This window comes from Somniosus microcephalus, unplaced genomic scaffold (assembly GCF_052327205.1).
Source record: "Somniosus microcephalus isolate GS21.2 unplaced genomic scaffold, FLI_Smic_1.0 unresolved_chr4, whole genome shotgun sequence".
NCBI classification, from domain to species: Eukaryota; Metazoa; Chordata; class Chondrichthyes; order Squaliformes; family Somniosidae; genus Somniosus; species Somniosus microcephalus.
Window position 1 is genome coordinate 1747183 of NW_028225182.1, and position 13629 is coordinate 1760811.

General features: G+C 43.0%; 1 non-coding gene across 1 annotated transcript; it reads left to right on the plus strand.

Moving 5' to 3' along the window:
• Positions 1-308: 308 nt before the first annotated feature.
• Positions 309-381, plus strand: trnav-uac (transfer RNA valine (anticodon UAC)). The gene has a single exon. It is a non-coding gene; the product is annotated as a tRNA-Val (tRNA).
• The last annotated feature ends 13248 nt before the right edge of the window (positions 382-13629 follow it).

The window sequence follows — 13629 nt, forward strand, 5'->3', positions numbered from 1 at the left end:
CCAGTGCACATTTTCAAATTCAACGCAGTTAGCTATTTCATCAATGAAAGAAGTTTTCAGTGAAACGATTTGGAATTATGTGTTACTCGTATTTGTAGCTTTAATAAAAGTTTGTGACGTTTGACTCCCGCTCATGTCTCTTCTTCCTCTGTTGAATAACAAAGGAGGGGCTGACGTTGACCAGACTGCACTGCGCCTGATATTTGTGAGCTCCTCCTTTACATTGACTGATGCTGTTTCAGCTGAACCAATCAGCACAGAGGAGCTTCACTGGTCAGTTCCCCTCTGTTGAAGATACGAACCCAGCAGTTCCCGTAGTGTAGTGGTTTTCACGTTCGCTTTACACGCGAAAGGTCTTCGGTTCGAGCCCGGGCGGGAACATTGTGTTTAATGTTGCTGTGGATGAACAACCAGCGGGTTTATTTTAAGTGACAAAAGAAAATTATTGCAAATGCTGTAAATCTCAAATAGAAACGGAAAATGGTGGAACTTCTCAAGAGGTCAGGCAGTATATGTGGATAAAGAAACAGAGTGAACGTTTCAAGTCGATTACAGTTCTGTTAGAATTGGGAAACGTGCGAGATGTATGGCTAGTTTATTCTCCTGTCAATAGGGCTACAGCGGCTCCTCCCTTGTCCTTTATTTAACTTCACTAGTCAGATACCTCTGAGTGAGAGAAAACTGATCCACAGTGAGGCCCATTTCATCGTTTGTTCCCTTTTAAACCCTGGAATCTCCGAATCCCTGAAGTTCAGAAATGTAATTCATTGATCTGCAGGGTGGCCGTCAGTGAGAAGCCTTTTCTGTCCGGATCCGGGAGTGCAGCTGGATTCAGGCTCAAGATTGCCGCTACTGGCGATAACTTTTTGTTGGGTAATGTTATTAGGGGTTAAGGAAACAAAGCGGGTAGATGAAATGAAGATACAGATCAACCCTGATCTAATTGAATGGCGCAGCAGGATCGAGGGGCTGAATGGCCTCCTCCTGTTCCAATTGAGTCGCTACAATGCAATGTACCCCAGTGTTGAAGGTTTCCGGTGTGTAATGGTGATCGCTTTCCGAAAACTCAAAGGTTCGAAAGTGGGCAGAGGCAATTTAAAGTATTTTCTCCATTCAAGTATAGTAAATATGAAAATTGAAATAGTTTGCATGATTGGTTCAGTATAAATAAAACACGCATTGAAAGGCGAATTATGCCATTCAAATGGCAGCGTTACAGTGAGTGAAGTAATTCTCAATGGTATTTCCCATATAGGACACAGTTTGGGTTGCGGTACTGTAAGGAGGATTTGGGGAAAGTTGGCGCTGATTTAGGGAATCTCCGCCACGCGTGTCGCAATTTGACGAGGTGGGCCTTATTTTATTTAAAAATTGAGGCTGGGGACTTTCTCATTGAGAATGTGGAAGCAAAACAACACAGATTAATAGGAAAACATAGGGTCAGCGACGGGATTCAAAGTGCAGTTTCAATCGGTCTGTCTGAGTGTCCATTCAATAAGAAACAAAGAAAACGCGTCTCCAAAAATGCCCCACACCGTGTTATGATTCCGGAAACTGAGCCGGGGGAGAAATAGAGACATAAAAGCACAGGGATATAGAGAGGAGGAAGAGCGAAGGGGAAATTACCGTTTCCACGGAGAACTAATGCAGAGACTCTTCTGCTGTGCCTGGAGCGCCCTCCTGCAGCCCGGATACATTAACATCCTAACAGCTCATTAACTGTAGCAGTGGGACCGGGCGGCGCTTCAGAAGACAGGTCGAAAAGGCAAAGTCACTGTCTCGGTCTCCAGTGCTCTGTTCATCAAAAATAGCCACACACACAAAATGGTTTTGCAATGGTTAGCTCCCCACCTGGCTGGGTTTGAACCGGCGTTCTCGGGGATCGAGTTTTCGCTTCGGTTGTTTGAATAAATTTCAGAGAAGCCCCAAATCCCAAACGAGCGCTCGTGTCGCCGGCCACTATTCAAACTGCAGTTGAATCTTTTGCAATCACCATTAAATAACCGATTACCATAATTTACAGAATGAAAGAAAGGCGATACACACTTCAATAACGCATTTTGCCCTTTGTAAGTAATCAACTGTTAACCATATCTCATTTTACACATTGCATTTTAGGAATCTCGTTTAAAGTACTAATTGCTTATGAAAGCAGAAATCTGGGGCAACTTTTGCTAAAATTAACAGGACTATTCACTGAACAGAATAAAATTTTTGCAAATGTATTGCGTTTAGTTGCGCTCGAACCGGGGACTTTCCGCGTGTGAGGGGAGCGTGATAACCGCTACCCTACGGACACTGCTGCACAGCTGATCAGAGAGAATAGAATCAGTAGTGAACAAAATATCCCACGGTGCTCATTTTCAGATTCAACGTAGTCAGCTTTTACGTCAAGTGAAAGATTTTATCAGTGAAACGAATGTTAGTAAGTGTTAATCGTTTTTGTGCCTTTAATTAAATTTTGTTTTCTCTGACTCCGGTTCATGTCTCTTCTTCCTCTGTTTAATAAGAAAGGAGGGTTTTGACGTTAACCAGACTGCACTGTGCCTGATATTAGTGAGCTCATCCTTTACATGAGTGATGCTGTTTAAGGTGAACCAACCAACAGAGAGAGGCTTCACTGGTCAGTTCCCCTCTGTTAAAAGTCTTTAGCCAGCGGTTCCCTTAGTGTAGTGGTTATCACGTTCGCTGTGCACGCAGTAGGTACCCGGTTTGATCCGGAGCGAGAGCATTATGTTTAAGCTTGCTTCCGAGTTCATTCTTTAACCAAAAGGGCTGCAGTGACTGCTCACTTATTCTTTAATTGCTCTTATTTCACTTCACTAAATAGATAACTTTGAGTGAGAGTAAACTGATTCACCGAGGATCCATCGCGTGTGAGGCGACCACGGTAACCGCCACACTGCAGCCGATCAAAGGGCGAGAAAGCACTCAATATGAAGGATGAGCTCGCAGATATCAGGGGCAGTGCAGTCTGGTCAACGTCCAGCCCCTCCTGTTTTATTCAACGGAGGAAGAAGAGACATGAACGGGAGTCAGACGCCACAAACTTTAATTAAAGGCACAAATGCGAGTAACACTTACAATCTTTTCACTGTGAAATTATTTCACTTGATTGCAAATCTGATTGCGTTAAATCTGAAAGTCAGTACCATTGGAGTTGATATTCACTGCTGATTCTATTTTCTGTGCACGGTGGAAATAACCGGTCCTGTTCAATTTGACATAAGTTGGCCCAGATTCCTGGTGTCATCAGCAATGAACATTTTAAACCAGGTTCCTAAAGCACAGTGTGTAAAATGAGATATGGGTAACAGTTCACATGCAAAGCACAGAACAATTGATTGAAGAATCGATTCTCGCTCCGTTAGCATTCCTTTAGTTGTGCAAAAGATAATAATCGGTTAATTAATGATGCTTTCCCGTGAAAAAAAGACCACAGTTTAACAAAAGACGTCCGGTGAGTGACAGGTAAGCGCTGCTTCTGCAGCTGTCTGACACAGAGTGGGAGTGGGATTTTAAAGCCCTTTTATTGAGGAACGTTTATATGTATAAAAATCCCCGCTTGTTGTTGTCGACCTCATGGCGCAACGTTAGATGTGCGTTCAAATCAGGTCGGGTCACAACCTTTTTGGATAAATCCGGATTTAATATTTTCTTTGCTGTTTCACAATAACCAGACGCTTGCTCGAAATTCTGTCTCACTGTTTCCCCAGAGTCAGGGAGAGAAGAGCCTGATGGCATCAGTTAAATAAGTGGACAAGACACGATCACAAATATTCGTTCAGAATCAACTTGCAGGTGCCCCGACATAACGTTTACAAGTCAGGATGGTCGAGCGGTCTCCCCTGGAGGTGTGGGTTGAGATCCCATTTCTGACATTCTTTATTTTTGATTAGGTTTGAGGTGCTGTATTAGTTTGAGGTGCTGTATAAGTTTGAGGTGCTGTATTAGTTTGAGGTGCTGTATTAGTTTGAGGTGCTGTATTAGTTTGAGGTGATGTATTAGTTTGAGGTGCTGTATTAGTTTGATGTGCTGTATTAGTTTGAGGTGCCGTATTAGTTTGAGGTGCTGTATTAGTTTGAGGCGCTGTATTAGTTTAAGGTGCTGTATTAGTTTGAGGCGCTGTATTAGTCTGAGGTGCAGTATTAGTTTGAGATGCTGTATTAATTTGAGGTGCTTTATTAGTTTGACCTGCCGTATTGGTTTGAGGTGCTGTATTACTTTGAGGTGCTGTATTAGTTTGAGATGCTGTACTAGATTGAGGTGCTGTATTAGTTTGAGGTGCGGTATTACTTTGAGGTGCTGTATTAGTTTGAGGCGCTTTATTGGTTTGAGGTGCAGTATTAGTTTGAGGTGCTGTATTAGTTTGCAGTGCTGCATTAGTTTGAGGAGCTCTTTTAGTTTGAGGTGCTGTATTAGTTTGAGGTGCCGTATTAGTTTGCAGTGCTGTATTAGTTTGAGGTGCTGTATTATTTTGAGGTGCTGTATTAGATTAAGGTGATCTTTTAGTTTGAGGTGCTGTATTAGTTTGAGGGTCTGTATTAGTTTGCATTGCTGTACTAGTTTGAGGCGCTGTATTAGTTTGAGGGTCTGTATTAGTTTGAGGTGCTGTATTAGTTTGAAGTGCTTTATGAGTTTGAGGTGCTGTATTAGTTTGAGGTGCCATATTAGTTTGAGGCACTGTATTAGTTTGAGGCGCTGTATTAGTTTGAGGTGCTGTATTAGTTTGAGGGGCTGTATTAGTTTGAGGTGCTGTATTAGTTTGAGGTGCTGTTTTAGTTTGAGTTGCCGTATTAGTTTGAGGTGCTGTATTAGTTTGAGGTGCTGTATTAGTTTGAGGTGCCGTATTAGTTTGATGTGCTTTATTAGTTTTACATGCTCTATTGATTTACCTGGGATGGCAGTAATGACGTATGAGGAGAGATTGGGTCGATTGGGCTTATACTTGCTGGAGTTTAGAAGAATGAGAGGGGATTTCATTGAAACTTAAAAAATTCTAACAGGAATAGACAGACTAGATGCAGTAAGGATGTTCCCGATGGTGGGAGACTCCAGAACCAGGGGTCACAGTCTAAGGATAAGGGGTAAGCCATTTAGGACTGAGATGAGGAGGAATTTCTTCACCCAGAGAGTGGTGAACCTGTGGAATTCTCTACCGCAGAAGGCAGTTGAGGCCAATTTATTAAATATATTCAAGAAGGAGTTTGATATATTTCTTAAGGCTAAAGGGAACAAGGGATATGGGGAGAAGGCAGGGACAGGGTACTGAATTTGGATGATCAGCCATGATCTCATTGAATGAAGGAACAGGATCGAGGGGCCGAATGGCCTACTCCTGCTCCTATCCTCTATCTTTCTATGACTTGAGGTGCTACATTAGTTTGATGCACTGTATTAGTTTAAGGGGCTGTGTTAGTTTCAGGTGCTCTATTAGTTTGAGCCGTTGTATTAGTTTGAGGTGTTGTATTAGCTGGAGGTGCTGTATTAGTTTGAGGCGCTGTATTAGTTTGAGGCACTGTATTAGTTTGACGTTCTGTATTAGTTTGAGATGTTTTATTAGTTTGAGGTGCTGTATTAGTTTGAGGGGCTGTATTAGTTTGAGATGCTACATTAGTTTGAGGTGCTGTATTAGTTTGAGGCGCCGTATTCATTTGAGGTGCTGTATTAGATTGAGGTGCTGTATTAGTTTGAGGCACTGTATTAGTTTGAGGCTCTGTATTAGTTTGAGGTGCTGTATTCGTTTGAAGTGCTGTATTAGTTTGAGGTGCTGTATTAGTTTGAGGTGCCGTATTCATTTGAGGTGCTGTATTAGATTGAGGTGCTGTATTAGTTTGAGGCACTGTATTAGTTTGAGGCGCTGTATTAGTTTGAGGTGCTGTATTAGTTTAAGGTCCTGTATTAGTTTGAGGCGCCGTATTCATTTGAGGTGCTGTATTAGATTGAGGTGCTGTATTAGTTTGAGGCATTGTATTAGTTTGAGGCGCTGTATTAGTTTGAGGTGCTGCATTAGTTTGAGGCACTGCATTAGTTGGAGGCGCTGTATTAGTTTGAGGTGCTGTATTAGTTTGAGGTGCTTTATCAGTTTGAGGGGCTGTATTCGTTTGATGTACTGTACTATTTTGAGGTGTATGATTTTGAGGTGTTGCATTAGTTTGAGCCGCGATATTATTTTGAGGGGCTGTATTATTTTGAGGTGTTGTATTATTTTGACACAGTGTATTAGCTTGAGGTGTTGTATTATTTTGACATAGTGTATTAGTTTGAGAATTTGAATTAGTTGGAGGTAGTGTATTATTTTGAGGTGCACTAGTTTGAGGTGCTGTAATAATTTGATGTGCCATATTAGTTTGACCTGTATTTGTTTGAGGTGCTCGATTAGTTTGAGGTGCTGCATTAGTTTGAGGAGCTGAATGGGTTTGAGGTGCTGTATTAGTTTAAGGTGCTGTATTTTTTTGAGGTGTATTAATTTGAGATAGTGTATCAGTTCGAGAATTTGTATTAGGTGAGGTGATGCATCCATTTGAACAGCTGCAATAGTTTGAGGGGCCGCGTAGAAGAGGCGAGGAAAGGATGTAAAAGTGACGTTTGGAACAGATACTTTAGAATCCAATACAGGTTTGATTAACTTGTATATCGAGATCGGAACTATAACGTATTTGAGTTCTCCGGTTAAAATTCGCAAGAATTTGTCTAAATGCTGTTGTTACTTATATGTCTAATTATTGCAGGATTAATAACTCTGACATTTAATGTTGCGAACACTTTGGCTGCACTGCGCGTTCTACAGCTGTGCTCGATGCGCCGTCCCCTTCAATCCATCGCTCACAGGGACTGTTCCATTCAGCGTTTCTATTCTCTGGCCCTTGGTGAAATTTCATAGATTGCAAGCGACGTGTCTCACCCTCGAGCTCGTCACCGACTCGCTAACCGCTGCACAGCGACCACACTCTGCTCCCGTGAGATGGAGGCCCAGAAGCTGTTTCATGCTCGAGTGCAGTTACAGGCAGAACTCATTCAAAGAAAGTCCAAGTCATTGAGGAGCCTGAGTCTTTCCACCAAACTCCTTCCCAAAGAGTTGAGATTCACGTGGGGGGAATTTGGGCACATCTTTCCCCACCTTACAACACTTCAAAGATACTGCAATGTTTGTAAAGCGCTTTGGGCTGTCCTGAGCTCGTGAAAAGAGCTGTGTCAATGGGAGACTTTCTTTGCAATAGTTTCAACTGCAAGTTCAAAATCCGTGGACAAAAGTAGTGCACGTCCAGGATTTCAACCCACAATATCTCGCAAGTTTCAAGCAGCGAGAATCATACCCCCTAGACCAAAGAGCCGACTGATTGGCGGTAATGCAGATTAAGAGGTAACCATGCTAAAACCATTTTGTGTGTGTGGCTATTCTTGATGAGCAGAGCACTTGAGACCGACACAGTGTCTTTGCCTTTTCGCACTGTCTTCTGAAGCGCCGCCCGGTCCCACTCGTACAGTTAATGAGCTGTTAGGATGTTAATGTATCCGGGCTGCAGGAGGCCACCCCAGGCGCAGCAGAGGAGTCTCTGCATTAGTTCTCCGTGGAAACAGTATTTTTCCCCTTCTCTCTTACTCTTCTCTGTATCACTATGTTTTTTTTTCTTATTTCTGCCCCCGTCTCAGTTTCCTGAATCATAACACGGTGTGGGACATTTTTGGAGATGCGCTTTCTTTGTTAGTTATTGAAAGGACACCCAGACAGACCGATTGAAACTGCACTTTGAATCCCGTCGCTCACCCTGTGTTTTCCTATTAATCTGTGTTGTTTTGCTTCCGCATTCTGAACCTCTTTAATGTAGCGACACGCGAGGGGGAGATTCCCTAAATCATGCCAATTTTCCCCAAACCCTGCTTACAGTACCGCAACCCAAACTGTGTCCTATATGGGACATATTATTGAGAATTACTTCACTCACTGTAACGCTGCCATTTGAAAGGTATAATTCGCCTGACAATGCGTGTTTTATTTGTACAAACATGTAAATTATTCCTGTTTTCATATTTAGTCATCTTGAATGGAGAAAAGGCATTAAATTGCCTCTACCCACTTTCGAACCATTGAGTTTTCGTGTGTTAGCGGAATGCGATAACTATTACACACCAGAAACCGTCCAGCATCGAGTACATTGCATTGCAGCGACTGCATAGGAACAGGAGGAGGCCATTCAGCCCCTCGAGCCTGTTCCGTCATTGAATTAGATCAGGGCTAGTCTGCATCTTCACTCCAGCTACCCGCTTTGGTTCCTTAACCCTTAATACCCTTACTCAACAAAAATCTATCGACAGTACCGGCAATCTTGAGCCTGAAACCAGAACCGCTACCGGATCCAGAGAGAAAAGGCTTCTTACTGACGGCCACCCTGCAGATTAATGGATTATATTTCTGGGTCAGTTTTCTCTCACTCAAAGTTATCTATTCATAGAAACAGAGAAACATAGAAGTTCGGAGCAGGAGTAGGGCATTCGGTCTGTCGAGCCTGCTCCGTCATTCAATGAGATCATGGCTGATCATCCAAATTCAGTGCCCTGTCCCTGCCTTCTCCCCATATTCCTTGATCCCTTTAGCCATAAGAAATATATCGAACTCAGTGAAGTGAAATAAAGAGCAATTAAAGAACAAGGTAGAAGCCGCTGTGGCCCTTTTGACAGGAGAATAAATTCGCCTCTGTTTGTTCGCCACAGCAAGTTTAAAACATATTTATTTCCACGCGGGCTCGAATCTGATAACCGCTGCAATGTGGAAATCACCGGCTCTGTAGCAGCAGCAGAGGGGCACTGAGTCAGTTAACTCCCTCTGTGCTGATCGGCAATGTGCTGCCTCAATTTAAACAGCTTCTGTCCCACACTGAATGCTCTCAGTCCTTATCCCCCGCTGCCCTTTACAAAAAATGTCACTGATTCCCCCACACACCGCTAACGTGAATCCTTCCACATCCTGACAGTGGGGCTGCTGAAGCTCCCACTGTCTCCCCGCGATCAGCGATCTCTCCCAGTTTGCATAATTAAACGCGGAACAAATGTCACGCAAAGAGCGTCTGTAACCGAAATCTGTAACAGAAAGTAATGGATTTATTAACCAAGATTAAAGCAATTATCACTCGTCTCACAGACTTGAAATATCTTTCTGTAATTTACTGTTCCCAAATCTTGTGTCAACATAAATTCCTTGATTGAGAATCGAAAGCAGGTGAGTTTCATTCGAACACCAGGAACCAGGTATGATACTTCTGTATAGATATGAACTTGAATACAGAACAAACGCTGTCTAGACCTCCTGGCGCAACGGTCGCGCGTCTGACTCCACATCAGACGGCTGCGTGTTCAAATCACGGCGGGGTCACTATCCTTTTACAGCTCATATCAGTCTGGACAATTAATATATTATTTGTTAACTCACAACAATGATGGTGTGGAGATGCCGGAGTTGGACTGGGGTGGACAAATGTAAGAAGTCACACAACACCAGGTTATCGTCCAACAGCTTTATTTGAAATCACAAGCTTTCGGAGCGCTGCTCCTTCTTCAGGTGAAGTGGAGAAATGCATAAAGACACAGCTTATAGAGTCAGAGAATCATGTCAGATGTTTACAGGTAACATTTCCGACTACCATTTATCACACTTCGGCAGAGAGATAATCACAGCAGTCAAAGGTGTGAATGGTGTCCAAACAGGTCAGTCAGGGAAACATTACATCCACGAACAATGAGGTGGGGTCACAAGGGAATGGGACTGACTGGATTGCTCCACAGAGAGCCGGCACGGACTCGAAGGGCCGAATGGCCTCCTTCTGTGCCGCTATGACTCTGTGACTCAATGACATGCAAAGGATCGCATCAGAACACAAACACTCACTTGATATAGAGACATGCCACCCATGTACACACAGTCACAGCTCATATTGTCACACGAAGCTGGTTCCATTTCTGTGAAAAGTCTACACGCCAAAAGTTTAATTGTTTTTCACAAACTGCCCGCCCTGTTGTGTATTTCGAGCAGTTTCCTACTTTCACAGTGGCGATTCTGGGGCTGGGTCCGTGTCATAAACACTCAACATTTTACACCAAGGCTCCTAAAATACAATGAGCTCGGGATAAAGGTTCATCACATGCTGAGGGCTAATTAAATGATTGAAGTTCCACAAAATAACTTTATGGATTAATAAATGATGTTTAAACCAATTAATCTTTTTTCCACATGAAAGTCATGTAATTCATTTAAATCAGGTCTCGAATTAAAAACTGTTACTCCCCTGACCTGGAATCAAATGCAAGAGAACGCTGAATCCTACCCATTAGGGAACGTTGCATTGCAGCGTCACAATATTTATCAATGCATGTGAATCTATGCAATAGCGAAATACTGCAGAGGCTGGGAATCTGACATAAAAACAGAAAATTCTAGAAATACTCAGCAAGTCAGGCAGCATCTGTGGAGAGAGAAACAGAGTTAACGTTTCAGGTCGATGACCTTTCGTCAGAACTGGGAGAAGTTAGAGATGAAACAGATTTTAGGCAAATGGGGGAGAGGAGGAAACAGCAAGAGGCAATATTAGTGATAAGGTGGAAGGCAGGAGAGATTAAATGACAAAAGGGATGAAGGTGCGAGGCAAAAGGAGATGGCAATGGGACAAGTAAAGGAAGGAGAGATGGGACCAGAGGAGGTGTAAATGGGAATGGCAGAATCATCAACAGCTGCCATCTGAAAAAATAGGAGCAGAGGTTATGGTCTGAAATTGTTGAACTCGATGTTGAGTCCAGAATGCTATAAATATTTTTACATGTATGTGTAATCTTTAGGTCGATGACCTTTCGTCATTAATTCTCTATGTACAGATATAGAACTGGAAGACGCCAGCGCGCCGTGTGAGGTTACATTTGAGTTGTGGCTGTTGCACAGCCGGTATGAGGGAAACAGAAGAGGTTGGAGCATTTTACTGAGGTTTCGAATGAAGATAAATGCACCCCAATAAATCACAGAATCACAGAATCACAGAAACCCCACAGTGCAGATAGAGTCCATTTCGGCCCATCGAGCCTGCACCGACACATATCCCACCCGATCCCCGTAACCCCTACACCAACACATATCCCACCCTATCCCCGTAACCCCACGTGTTTAATTCCCCTAACACTAAGGGTCAATTTATCATAGCTTCAGGTACATGTAACTAGATTTGTAAGCCGCAGTGTCATGAATTGCTTTTTGATGTAAACAATCAAAACGAATTTGTATCCAATAAGGATTGACCCATTCTATTTACAATTATCGCATTATTTTTCCGTGTTCACTGGTAGTCTAGTGGTTAGGATGCGGCGCTCGCACCGCCGCTGCCCGGCTTCGATTCCTAGACAGGGAAGCAATTTTTGTAACAGTCTTTAATTAATTTAAGCTAACTTGTTAAAATTACTTACATGTATCTAATGTGAACAAATGTTTTAATTACCATTAATTAACCGATAATCTTAATTTGCAGAATGAATTAAATGCTAAAGATACTTCAATAACGTGTATTGTGCTTTCTATGTGATGAACTGTTATGCATATCTCATTTTACACCATGGCCCGGATTTTACGGTGCTTCCGACAGCGAATGCACAGCGAAGGCTCTCGTACGCCTTCAGAACCACCCCGCAAGTTCCAGGTTTCCGCATGCCCGAAAGCCCAGAACTTGTGATCTGTCAAGTTTCGCTGGGACAGAGCCACCGCATCCGCTACAACATCACTTTTGCTGGTGCAGAGTTGGGCTAACTACTGCCCAGCAGATGCCCAGGGAACCCTTACACCTGGTAATAGAATCATAGAAATTTACGGCACAGAAAGTGGCCATTCGGCCCTTCGTGTCCACGTTGGTCGAAAGAGCTATCCAGCCTAATAGCAGGCGTAAGACCATCTTTTGCCAGTGCACGGGTGAAAATAAATGATAAAATATTTTTTTAATGATATACACATACATACATTTTAAATTAGTTTAGGTAAACTCTGGCCCGCTTTAAAATGTTCAAATATATATTTCATAAAATTAAAAATTGTATTTTAAATGTTTAATTAATTTCATTAAGTTTGAACAAGTCATCATTTATTTTTATTTCCGTGGTGTGAAATGTTATTTATTTGGAGATGTCGACTATGTTATGGGGTTTCTGTACATAAATGGAATCCCCATTACCCTCATAGGAACCCCCCTTTTTGATTGGTTGGTCTGGCCCATGTGATCTCAGGGATGCTTGCGAACCGTGTGCGCCCCTGGGATCCATGAGCCTTTATGCAGGCGGACGCCAGCAGGCCCAGGGCGGCAAGAGTCCGAAGCTCCGGAGACACCAGGTAATTCGGATTTGTTTTTCGATTCCGAGGCCTTAGCCGGTGGCGAGCCCCCGATCGCAATTTCCAGGCCAATGTATTTCAGGAGTCTGGTTTAAAATGTTCATTGCTTATGTCACCAGGAGTCTTGTGCAACTTTTGTTCAATTTAACAGGGCCGGTTATTGCACAGAGTAACATTTTCTGGAACATGAATACTGCAGTTGTGGCCGAACCAGTGTTTTATAAAGGTTCATCATAACTTCCTTGCTTTTGTGCTCTATGCCTCTATTTGTAAAGCCCCGGGTTCCATAAGCTTGTTAAACTGATTTCTCAACCTGTCCTGCCACCTTCAATGATTTGTGCACATATACCCCCAGGTCTCTCTGTTCCTGCACCCACTTTGGAAATGTATCCTTTAATTTATATTGCCTCTCCTCATTCTTCCAACCAAAATGTATCACTTCACAGTTTTCTGCATTTAACTTCATCTGCCACATGTCCGCCCATTCCACCAGCCTGTCCATGTCCACTTGGAGTCTATCACTACACTCCTCACTGCTCACTACACTTCCAAGTTTTGTATCATCAGCAAATTTTGAAATTGTGCCCTGGACACCTAACTCCAAATAATTAATATATGTCAAGATGGGCCGTGGTCCTCTTACCGACCCCTGGGGAACACCTTCCTCCTGTCAGAGAAATAACCGTTCACCACTACTCTGTTTCCTGTCTCTTAGCCAATTTCACATCCATGCTGCCACTGTCCCTCTTATTCCATGGGCTTCAACTTTGCTGGCAAGCCTGTTATGCGGCACTTTATCAAGTGCCTTTTGGAAGTCCATGTTCACCACATCAACCGCATTTCCCTCATCAACCCTTTCTTTCACCTCATCAAATAATTTAATCAAGTTGGTAAAAGACGATTTGCCTTTAACAAATCCGTGCAGACTTTCCTTAATTCATCCATACTTGTCCAAGTGACCGGTCATTTTGTCCAGGATTATCCTGTCTAAAAGCTTCCTGACTACCGACGTTAAGCTGACTGGCCTGTAGTTGCTGGGTTGAACCTTATACTCCTTTTTGAACAAGGGTGTAACATTTGCAATTCTCCAGACGTCTGGCACCACCGCCGTATCCAATGAGTATTGGAAGATTCTGGCCAGTAACTTCACAATTTCCACCTGTGCTTCCCTTAGCATCCTAGGATGCATTTCATCTGGTCCTGGTGACTTATGGACATAGATACAGCCAGCTTTCCTGGTACCTCCTCTTTAACAATTGTTATCACATCCAATATCT